The sequence below is a fragment of the Coregonus clupeaformis genome, chromosome 18, assembly GCF_020615455.1.
Source record: "Coregonus clupeaformis isolate EN_2021a chromosome 18, ASM2061545v1, whole genome shotgun sequence".
In the NCBI taxonomy this organism is placed as follows: Eukaryota; Metazoa; Chordata; class Actinopteri; order Salmoniformes; family Salmonidae; genus Coregonus; species Coregonus clupeaformis.
The window spans coordinates 1,737,637-1,749,577 of record NC_059209.1 but is presented as its reverse complement, the minus strand read 5'-3'; positions in this window follow the sequence as shown (position 1 = coordinate 1,749,577).

Genomic DNA, 11,941 nt, shown 5'->3' with positions numbered 1-11,941 from the left:
TTAAATATTGAATTCAGCTTTGTAGAGGAGTGTGGAGACAACTCATGGAATCTCGGACAGTTCTTCAAGGTACAACTTCTTTTTTTACATCGTGATGGAAGGGTCGTGCTTCAAGCTAACACCTTGCCAAGTCGGTAACACTTTATTTAGATAGTCTGTAGAGCATCTACAGATGGACTATCTACAGACTACCAGTAACGTTTCAACTAACTATCTACTAAACCCTACCCTAGCACTAACCCTTAACCCTTATTCTAACCCTAAACGTACATTTTTACATTTTAGTCATTTAGGAGACGCTCTTATCCAGAGCGACTTACAGGAGCAATTAGGGTTAAGTGCCTTGCTCAAGGGCACATCGACAGATTTTTCACCTAGTCGGCTCTGGGATTAGAACCAGCGACCTTTCGGTTACTGCCACTACGCTCTTAACCACTAAGCTAACTTAACTCTAACCCTAGTCCTAACCCTTAGTTTAACCCTTAATCTAACCCTAACCCTAAATTTAGCAAGCAGTTACTTATCTCAGATAGTTTGTTGATAGTATGACTGTCTGTAGAGCATTTACAGATGGACTATCCGGACTATCCAAATCTAATGTGACCTAACTCGAGTTTCCCTTCCAGGAGAATGTGTTTTCATGAGCATCTCACTGTCCGAAGTAAACCAGGACTGCTTCTCTCAGCATCTTTACTGCTCGGTAGACCATTTCTGGGCAGAAGTGAAGGGTTAAAACACACCGTGCTGAAGACAAACATACTATTATGGTATATGTACTACTGATTACTATTTGTATGTAAATATAATACATGGTATATACTGGATATACAGTACTGTCACGGATTCTGCCGAGGCTGCCCCTCCTCGTTGCTCGGGCAGGCTGCGGCATTCGTCGTCACCGGAATAATAGCTACTGCCGATCTATGTTATATGTGTCTATGTTGCACCTGTTGTCTATGTCACACACCTGTTTCACATTTGTGTAATCACGCCTACCCTATTTAACCCAGGTGCTCCCAATGTGTCTTGTGTGTGGTTGTTTTTCGTTTCGTGTGTCGTTTGGTGAGCGGGTTAGTTCCTTCCTGCGTGAAGGTATTGCTGTGTTGTTTTCTTTACTCAAGTTCAGTAAAGTACATTTCCTCGAGTTCTGTGTCCTGCGCCTGACTTCGATCCACCGCATTACACTGACACTCGTTACAAGTACCTTCAGAAAGTATTCACACTCCTTGACTTTTTCCACATTTTTTGTGTTATAGCCTGAATTTAAAATGTCTTGAGTCAATAAGTATTTAACGCCTTTGTTATGGCAAGCCTAAATAAGTTCAGGAGTGAAAATGTGCTTAAGAAGTCACTGAAAAAGTTGCATGGACTGGGTAAAAAAAAAAAGCAGACTCTGAATATCCCTTTCAGCATGGTGAAGTTATTAATTACACTTTGGATGGTGTATCTATACACCCAGTCACTACAAATATACAGCCGTCCTTCCTAACTCAGTTGCCGTAGAGGAAGGGAATTGCACAGGGATTTCACCATGAGGCCAATGATGACTTTAAAATAGTTTAATAGCAACTTAGGATGGATCAACAACATTGTAGTTACTCCACAATGCTAACCTAATTGACAGAGTGAAAAGAAGGAAGTCTGTACCGAATAGAAATATTCCAAAACATGAATCATGTTTGCAACAAGGTACTAAAGTAATACTGCAAAAATGTGGCAAAGCAATAAACTTTTTGTCCTGAATACAAAGTGTTATGTTTGGGGCAAATCCAATGCAACACATTTACTGAATACCACTCACAAATATTTTCAAGAATAGTGGTGGCTGTATCATGCTTTTAATCCTTCAGGACTGAAGAGTTTTTCAGGATAAAAAAAAAACGGAATGGAGCTAAGCACAGGCAAAATCCTAGAGGAAAACCTGGTTCAGTCTTCTTTCCAACAGACACTGGAAGGCAAATTCGCCTTTCGGCAGGACAATAACCTAAAACACAAGACCAAATCTACACTGGAGTTGCTTACCAAGAAGACTGTGAATGTTCCTGAGTGGCCGAGTTAGTTTTGACTTAAATTTGTGTCACGACTTCCTCCGAAGCTGCCTCCTCTCCTTGTTCGGGCAGGCTTCGGCGTTCGTCGTCACCGGCCTTCAAGCCACTGCCGCTCCTCTTCTCATCATTCCATTTGTTTTGTCTTGTTTTTTACACACACCTGGTTCATATCCCCTCATCAGTCCCTGTATAAGTATTCCCTCTGCCCCCATGTCTTTGTGTGTGATTGTTTCCATGTGGAAGTGTCAATAGCTCGGTGGAGCATTATGTACTTTATCGCCGGGATATTCACCCGTGTGTTTTGTTTTTCCCAATGCTCCATTAAGTCGCACTGTAGTTGTTTTACGCATTGCTGCGAACCGCTGTATTGGCCGAATAAACCATTATTCTGTGATTTACACCTCTTGCGCCTGACTCCGTCCAAATCACCCGTTACAATTTGCTTGAAAATCTATGGCAAGACTTGATGGTTTTCTGGCAAAGATCAACAACCAATTTGACAGAGCTTGAAGAACCTTCCTAAAAAGAATAGGCAAATATTATACAATCAAGGTGTGCAAAGCTGTTGGAGACTTTCACACAAAGACTCACAGCTGTAATCGCTGCCAAAGGGGATTCTAGCATGTATTGACTCAGGGGTGTGAATACTTATGTAAATGAGATATTTATGAATTTATTTTCTAAAACCATGTTTTCACTTTGTCACTATGGGGTATTGTATGTAGATGGGTGAGCATGTATTTTATATTGAATCCATTTTTTATTCAGCCTGTAACACAACAAAATGTGGAATAAGTGAAGGGGTATGAATACTTTCTGAAGGCACTTCAGAATTATTGGTCTTTAAAAGTGCATTAGAAATTTAGAGTCAGGGGTTAGTAAAATGTTCATCCTATTTCTTCCATAATGCAATTTAGTATATTATTTAAATATGAAAGAAGATTTCACATTCTACTTTATGAGGATTCTGGATCCTGGTCCATACCAGCTGAACTATTGAACTACATAATACTATTAGTTCTGCAGAAATTGAAAGTTGTACTGAGACTGAGACTGTCTTAATGTGGACAGCGTACACGCGCGCACACACACACACACACACACATACACACATACAGTGCCTTCGGAAAGTATTTAGACCCCTTGACTTTTTCCACATTTTGTTACGTTACAGCCTTATTCTAAAATGGATTAAATACATACAAATACTCGAAATTGAGCTCAGCTGCATCCTGTGATCAATTCCATTGATCATCCTTGAGATGTTTCTAAAACTTGATTGGAGTCCACCTGTGGTAAATTCAATTGATTGGACATGAGTTGGAAATATACACACATGTCTACATAAGGTCCCACAGTTGACAGTGCATGGCAGAGCAAAAACCAAGCCATGATGTCAAAGGAATTGTACGAAGAGCTCCGAGACAGGATTGTGTCGGCAGAGTTCTGGGGAAGCGTAGCAAAAAATGTCTGCAGCATTGAAGGTCCCCAAGAACACAGTGGCCTCCATCATTCTTAAATGGAAGAAGTTTAGAACCACCAAGCTGGCTGCCCGGCCAAACTGAACAATCAGGGGAGAAGGGCCTTGGTCAGGGAGGTGACCAAGAACCTGAAGGTCACTCTGACAGAGCTCTAGAGTTCCTCTGTGGAGATGGGAGAACCTTCTAGAAGGACAACCATCTCTGCAGTACTTCACCAATCAGGTATTTATGGTAGAGTGGCCAGACGGAAGCCACTCCTCAGTAAAAGGCACATGACAGCCCACTTTGGAGTTTGCCAAAAGGCACCTAAATACTCTCAGACCATGAGAAACAAGATTTTCTGGTCTGATGAAACCAATATTGAACTCTTTAGCCTGAATGCCAAGCGTCACATCTGGAGGAAACCTGGCACCATCCCTACGGTGAAGCATGGGGGTGGCAGCATCATGCTGTGGGGATGTTTTTCATCGGCATGGACCGGGAGACTAGTCAGGATCGAGGCAAAGATGAACGGAGCAAAGTACAGAGAGATCTTTGATTAATATGAATACAGGTGTGCCAAGCTTGTAGCATCATACCCAAGAAGACTCGAGGCTATAATCGCTGCCAACGGTGCTTCAACAAAGTACTGAGTCAAGGGTCTGAATACTTATGTAAATATTATATTATTATTATTATTATTATTATTAATAAATACAATTTGCCAACATTTCTAAAAACCTGTTTCTGCTTTGTCATTATGGGGATTTGTGTGTAGATTGATGAGGGGGAAAAAAACATATTTTAATACATTTTAGAAGAAGGCTATAACATAACTGTTAGATTAATTTGTATTTTAAGAATAATGACTAAAGGATTTCACCCCAAATACAGTATAAATGTGTAAACTGTGTTAGAATTATGATGTATTGCCAACCTACTAACAGAGGGGGGCGGGACTAAACATTCCAGGGTGAAGGGGACTGAGAAAACAGGTTACAAAAAGCCTCCTAAAGGTGGGCGGAGCAAAATGCCTTTGCGTGTCAAGGGGTATAAAACAGGAGTGTATGGGTTTTGGCGCCAGAGCTCTCCATGAATAAAAATACAGATCATTCTTGCTGGTTGTGGACCTTGAATCATTTATGATTAAAACCAGAGCCTTACAACCTCTGGTAATGATTCAAGCTTAGGTTGAATTAGAGATAGAAATTCTCTTGACACAAACAAAATGTGGAAAAAGTCAAGGGGTACTTTCCAAAGGCACTGTATATATACAGTAGCAGTCCAGGGTTTTTCTTTATTTTTACTATTTTTACATTGTAGAATAATAGTGAAGACATCAAAACTATGAAAGAACACATATGGAATCACGTAGTAATCAAAAAAGTGTTAAACAAATCAAAATATATTTTATATTTGAGATTCTTCAAAGTAGCCACCCCTTTGCCTTGATGACAGCTTTGCACACTCTTGGCAGTCTCTCAACCAGCTTCACCTGGAATGCTTTTCCAACAGTCTTGAAGGAGTTCCCACATATGCTGAGCACTTTTCCTTCACTCTGCGGTCCAACTCATCCCAAACCATCTCAATTTGGTTGAGGTCGGATGATTGTGGAAGCCAGGTCATCTGATGCAGCACTTCATCTCTCTCCTTCTTGTTCAAATAGCCCTTGCACAGCCTGGAGGTGTGTTGGGTCATTGTCCTGTTGAAAACAAATGATAGTCCCACTAAGTGCAAACTAGATGGGATGGCGTATCGCTGCAGAATGCTGTGGTAGCCATGCTGGTTAAGTGTGCCTTGAATTCTAAATAAATCACTAACAGTGTCAGCAGCAAAGCACCCCCACACCATCTCACCTCCTCCATGCTTCACGGTGGGAACCACACATGCGGAGATCATCCGTTCACCTACTCTGCATCTCACAAATCTCTAATTTGGACTCATCACACCAAAGGACAAATTTCCACAGGTCTAATGTCTATTGCTTGTGTTTCTTGGCCCAAGCAAGTATCTTATTCTCATTGGTGTGCTTTAGTAGTGGTTTCTTTGCAGCAATTCAACCATAAAGGTCTGATTCATGCAGTCTCCTCTGAACAGTTGATGTTGAGATGTGTCTGTTACTTGAACTCTGTGAAGCATTATTTGGGCCTCCTGTAGCTCAGTTGCTAGAGCATGGCGCTTGCAACGCCAGGGTTGTGGGTTCGATTCCCACGGGGGGCCGGTATGAAAATGTCACAACGGCTGATGTAGATGTGGTGAAGGAGTCAAACGCAGACACAGAAGCTAAGTCCAATACTTTACTGAACACGACCAAAAACATACAAAACACTGGCCTCAAAACAAACAAGAGGCGGACGATGCGTAACAATGCGCAAAAGGCTAGTATTCCAAGGCGCACGAAAACAGTACAGTGCGACGACAGGGAAAACAACAAACAAACAACGAGCCGACCTGATGACAGGCGAACAATAACACACAACACAAGACTAACCAAACGAGAAACTTATAGGAGACATAATTAACCAAACAGGAAACAGGTGTACACAATCAGACATAACCAAACAGACATCGAAAACATCAAACGGTGATAGCTAGTACTCCGGGGACGACGACCGCCGAAGCCTGCCCGAACAAGGAGGAGGAGCAGCCTCGGCCGAAACCGTGACAGTACCCCCCCCTTGACGCGCGGCTCCAGCCGTGCGCCGACCCCGGCCTCGGGGACGACCAGGAGGACGCGGAGCAGGGCGCGTAGGGTGTCCACGGTGGAACTCCGTCAGGAGAGACGGGTCTAGGATGTCTCTCCTCGGCACCCAGCACCGTTCCTCCGGACCGTACCCCTCCCACTCCACGAGATATTGGAGACCCCCATCCGACGTCTCGAATCCAAGATGGACCGAACTGTGTACGCCGGAGCCCCCTCGATGTCCAGTGGGGGCGGAGGAGTCTCTCTTATCTCATCGTCCTGGAGTGGACCAGCTACCACCGGCCTGAGAAGAGACACATGGAACGAGGGGTTAATATTCTTATAATCAATAGGCAGTTGTAACCTGTAACACACCTCGTTCAATCTTCTCAGGACTTTAAAGGGCCCCCACAAACCGCCGACCCAGTTTCCGGCAGGGCAGGCGGAGGGGTAGGTTTCTGGTAGAGAGCCAGACTCGATCACCAGGTGCGTACACCGGCCCCTCACTGCGGTGGAGATCGGCGCTCGCTTTCTGACGACGGATGGCCCGCTGCAAGTGGACGTGTGCAGCGTTCCACGTCTCCTCCGAGCGCCGCACCCACTCATCCACCGCAGGAGCCTCGATCTGGCTCTGCTGCCACGGTGCCAGAACCGGCTGGTAACCTAACACACATTGGAAAGGGGTTAGATTGGTTGAGGAGTGGCGGATAGAGTTCTGGGCCATCTCTGCCCAGGGGACATACCTCGCCCACTCCTCCAGCCGGCCCTGGCAATACGATCTAAGAAACCTACCCACATCCTGGTTCACACGTTCCACCTGCCCATTACTCTCCGGGTGGTAACCCGAGGTCAGGCTCACCGAGACCCCCAAACGCTCCATAAACGCCCTCCAGACTCTGGAGGTAAACTGGGGACCTCGATCAGACACTATATCCTCGGGTACCCCGTAGTGCCGGAACACGTGGGTGAATAGTGCTTCGGCGGTCTGTAGGGCAGTAGGAAGACCCGGCATTGGGAGCAGACGACAGGCCTTTGAGAACCGATCCACAACGACCAGTATCGTAGTATTCCCCTGTGAGGGGGGAAGGTCTGTGACGAAATCCACCGAGAGGTGAGACCATGGTCGTTGTGGAACGGGCAGGGGTTGTAACTTTCCCCTGGGCAGGTGTCTAGGCGCCTTACACTGGGCGCACACCGAGCAGGAGGAGACATAAACCCTCACATCCCTGGCTAACGTTGGCCACCAGTACTTAGCGCTAAGGCAGTGCACAGTCCGGCCAATACCAGGATGTCCAGAGGAGGGTGACGTGTGAGCCCAATATATCAGTCGATCCCGAACCTCGAGCGGAACGTACGTCCGACCCACCGGGCACTGTGGAGGACTAGGGTCGGTCACGCAACGCCCGCTCGATTTCAGTATCGACCTCCCACACTACCGGTGCCACCAGACAAGACTCCGGCAGTATGGGAGTGGGCTCAACGGACCTCTCCTCCGTGTCATACCGCCGAGACAGTGCGTCTGCCTTACCGTTCTGGGACCCAGGGATGTACGTGATCTTAAATACGAACCGGGCTAAAAACATGTTCCACCGCGCCTGGCAAGGGTTCAATCTCCTAGCTGCCCGGATGTACTCCAGGTTACGGTGGTCAGTCAAAATGAGAAAAGGGTGTTGAGCCCCTTCAAGCCAATGCCTCCACACCTTTAGGGCCTGTACCACGGCTAACAGCTCCCTGTCCCCTACGTCATAATTTCGCTCCGCCGGGCTGAGCTTTTTAAAGTAAAAAGCACAGGGGCGGAGTTTAGGTGGCGTGCCGGACCGTTCCGAAAGTATGGCCCCAATACCGGCCTCTGACGCGTCAACCTCTACCTGAAATGGTAAAGCGGGATCCGGATGCGCCAGCACCGAAGCAAACAGGTCCTTCAGTCTCCCAAAAGCCCTGTCCGCCTCGGCTGACCACTGCAAACGCACCGGACCCCCCTTCAACAGAGACATTATGGGAGCTGCCACCTGTCCAAAACCCCGGATAAACCTCCGGTAGTAATTTGCAAACCCCAAAAACCGCTGCACCTCTTTAACAGTGGTTGGAGTTTGCCAATTACGCACGGCTGACACTCGGTCAACCTCCATCTTCACCCCTGACGCAGACAACTGATAACACAAAAAGGAGATCGACTCCTGGAAAAACAGACATTTCTCTGCCTTGACATACAGGTCGTGCTCCAACAGCCTCCTCAACACTCGGCGCACCAGGGCTACATGCTCGGCTCGGGTAGAAGAGTACACAAGAATGTCATCAATGTACACGACCACACCCTGCCCCTGCATGTCCCTGAAGATCTCATCTACGAAGGACTGGAAGACTGAAGGAGCGTTCATCAACCCGTATGGCATGACGAGATACTCGTAATGACCTGAGGTGGTACTAAATGCTGTCTTCCATTCATCGCCCCCTCTAATGCGCACCAAGTTGTATGCGCTCCTGAGATCTAGTTTTGTGAAGAAACGCGCCCCGTGCAATGACTCTGTCATAGTCGCAATCAGCGGGAGTGGATAACTGTATTTCACCGTGATCTGATTGAGACTACGGTAATCAATGCACGGGCGCAAACCTCCATCCTTCTTCTTCACAAAAAAGAAGCTTGAGGACGCAGGGGAAGTGGATGGCCGTATGTATCCTTGTCTCAGAGATTCGGCTATGTAAGTCTCCATAGCTCTCTTCTCCTCTTGAGACAGAGGATACACATGGCTCCGTGGAAGCGCTGCTCCTGCCTGGAGGTCTATCGCACAATCTCCCTGCCTATGAGGAGGCAACTTACTGAACACGATTGCCAAATCCTCATACTCAGGGGGAATGTGCAGTGCGGGCACCTGGTTTGGACTCTCCACCGAGGTCGCCCCAACGGAAACACCTAGACATCGCCCCACACACTGGAAAGACCACTCCTTAAGAGCCCTCTGTTGCCACGAAATAGAAGGATTATGGGTAATCAACCAGGGAAGCCCCAACACCACCGGATACGCAGGAGAGTCAATCAGATATAGCTGAATAGTTTCCTCATGACCCCCCTGCGTCCTCATCCTAAGTGGCGCTGTGACCTCCCTAATCAACCCCGATCCCAAGGGACGGCTGTCTAAAGCATGGACAGGAAATGGGGCGTCGACTGGAAGAAGGGGAATTCCTAGTTTTAAACAAAAATGTCGATCAACAAAATTCCCAGCTGCGCCTGAATCTACTAGCACCTTATGCTGGGAATGAGGTGCAATCTGTGGAAAATGTACAGGTAAACAGACGTGCACAACAGAGAGCTCTGGGTAAGTGGGACGCCTACTCACCTGGAATGACTCCCCAGTGCGTGGCCTGTCGTCCTCTCCCCTAGGAGACCCTCCCCAGCACCGAACCGCAGTGTGCCCTCCACGGCCACAGTTGGTGCAGGGAACAGCCCCCCTCGGGCTCCTCCTCCTCCTCTCTCTAGCGCCAGCACCTCCGAGCTCCATAGGGCTCGGCTCGGAGGTGCTGGAGGGTGGAATGGACGACCCCCACTCGGTGCGTCCGCGGGTAGCCAGCAGGGTGTCAAGCCGGATGGACATGTCCACCAGCTGGTCGAAGGTAAGATGGGAATCCCTGCAGGCCAACTCTCGAAGGACGTCCTCCCATAGACTACATCGGTAGTGGTCGATGAGGGCCCGCTCATTCCACCCTGCATCCGCTGCTAGAGTCTGGAACTCCAGGGCGAACTCCTGTGCGCTCCTCCTCCCCTGTCGAAGGTGGAACAGACGCTCCCCCGCCGCCTTCCCCTCTGGTGGATGGTCGAACACGGCCCTGAAGCGGCGGGAGAACTCCGCGTAGGTGATGGTGGCGGCGTCTATTCCCCTCCATTCGGCGTTAGCCCACTCTAACGCCTTGCCGGTGAGACAGGAGATGAGGGCGGAGACGCTCTCGTATCCCGAGGGCGCCGGGTGTATGGTGGCCAGGTAGAGTTCCACCTGCAGGAGGAACCCCTGACATCCGGCTGCGGTACCATCATATGCCCTCGGGAGCGAGAGCCGAATACCGCTGAGTTGATGTTGATGGTAAGGTGTGCGGAGGTGTGGGCACCTCTCTGGTGACCAAACGGTGCAGAGTGTTCGCCACCTCGTTCATGGCGGCCTCAAGTCGCCAGATCATGGTGTCTTGATGGCTGATCCGTTCCTCCAGCGACTTGGGTGCCGCCGCTGCTTCTGCTGACTCCATGGTGGTGTGTTATTCTGTCACAACGGCTGATGTAGATGTGGTGAAGGAGTCAAACACAGACACAGAAGCTAAGTCCAATACTTTACTGAACACGACCAAAAACATACAAAACACTGGCCTCAAAACAAACGAGGCGGACGATGCGTAACAATGCGCAAAAGGCTAGTATTCCAAGGCGCACGAAAACAGTACAGTGCGACGACAGGGAAAACAACAAACAAACAATGAGCCGACCTGATGACAGGCGAACAATAACACACAACACAACACGACTAACCAAACGAGAAACCTATAGGAGACATAATTAACCAAACAGGAAACAGGTGTACACAATCAGACAAAACCAAACAGACATCGAAAACATCAAACGGTGATAGCTAGTACTCCGGGGACGACGACCGCCGAAGCCTGCCCGAACAAGGAGGAGGAGCAGCCTCGGCCGAAACCGTGACAGAAAAATGTATGCACTCACTAACTGTAAGTCGCTCTGGATAAGAGCGTCTGCTAAATGACTAAAATGTAAAAAAATTGAGGCTGGTAACTCTAATGAACTTATCCTCTGCAGCAGAGGTAACTCTGGGTCTTCCTTTCCTGTGGCGGTCCTCATGAGAGCCAGTTTCATCATAGCGCTTGATGTTTTTTTTGACTGCATTTGAAACTTTAAAAGTTCTTGAAATGTTCCGGATTGACGGACCTTCATGTCTTAAAGTAATGATGGACTGTCCTTTCTCTTTGCTTATTTGAGTTGTTCTTGCATTAATATGGACTTGGTCTTTTACCAAATAGGGCTATCTTCTGTATACCAACCCTACCTTGTCACAACACAACTGATTGGCTCAAACGCATTAAGAAGGAAAGATATTCCACAAATTAACTTTTAACAAGGCACACCTGTTAATTGAAATGCTTTCCAGGTGACTACCTCATGAAGCTGGTTGAGATAATGCCAAGAGTGTGCAAAGCTGTCATCAAGGGTGGCTACTTTGAAGAATCTCAAATATAAAATATATATATATTTGTTTAAGACTTTTTTGGTTACTACATGATTCCATATGTGCTATTTCATAGTTATTTCATTATTCTATAATGTAGAAAATAGTTGTAAAAAATAAAGAGAAACCCTGGAATGAGTAGGTGTGTCCAAACTTTTGACTGGTACTGTAACTCACACTACAGTGCTACCAACACTCCTTGTGATAGTTAGGAACTTAGTAGCAGAAGGACCTTTAAAATGAATAAACTCTGTGTGACTCTTTCTGAGTATCAATATCCAGTAGACAGGTGCCCACAGCGATACGTATGAAAGCTAGTATGACAGCCAATTTAACAGACTGTAGTTGGACCTAAATGTCATCAAGTTGTTTTTAAGGAGAAAGAGAATAATGTGGCCTAAAAGGTGGATAGCAAGAAAAATAACTGGTGGAAGGTGAGTGAGAAGGGAATAAAAAAATATGTTTGGAATGCGGTTCATTAACAACAACTACAAAGGTTAAGGCTGGGAATGGGGTATGTGTTTG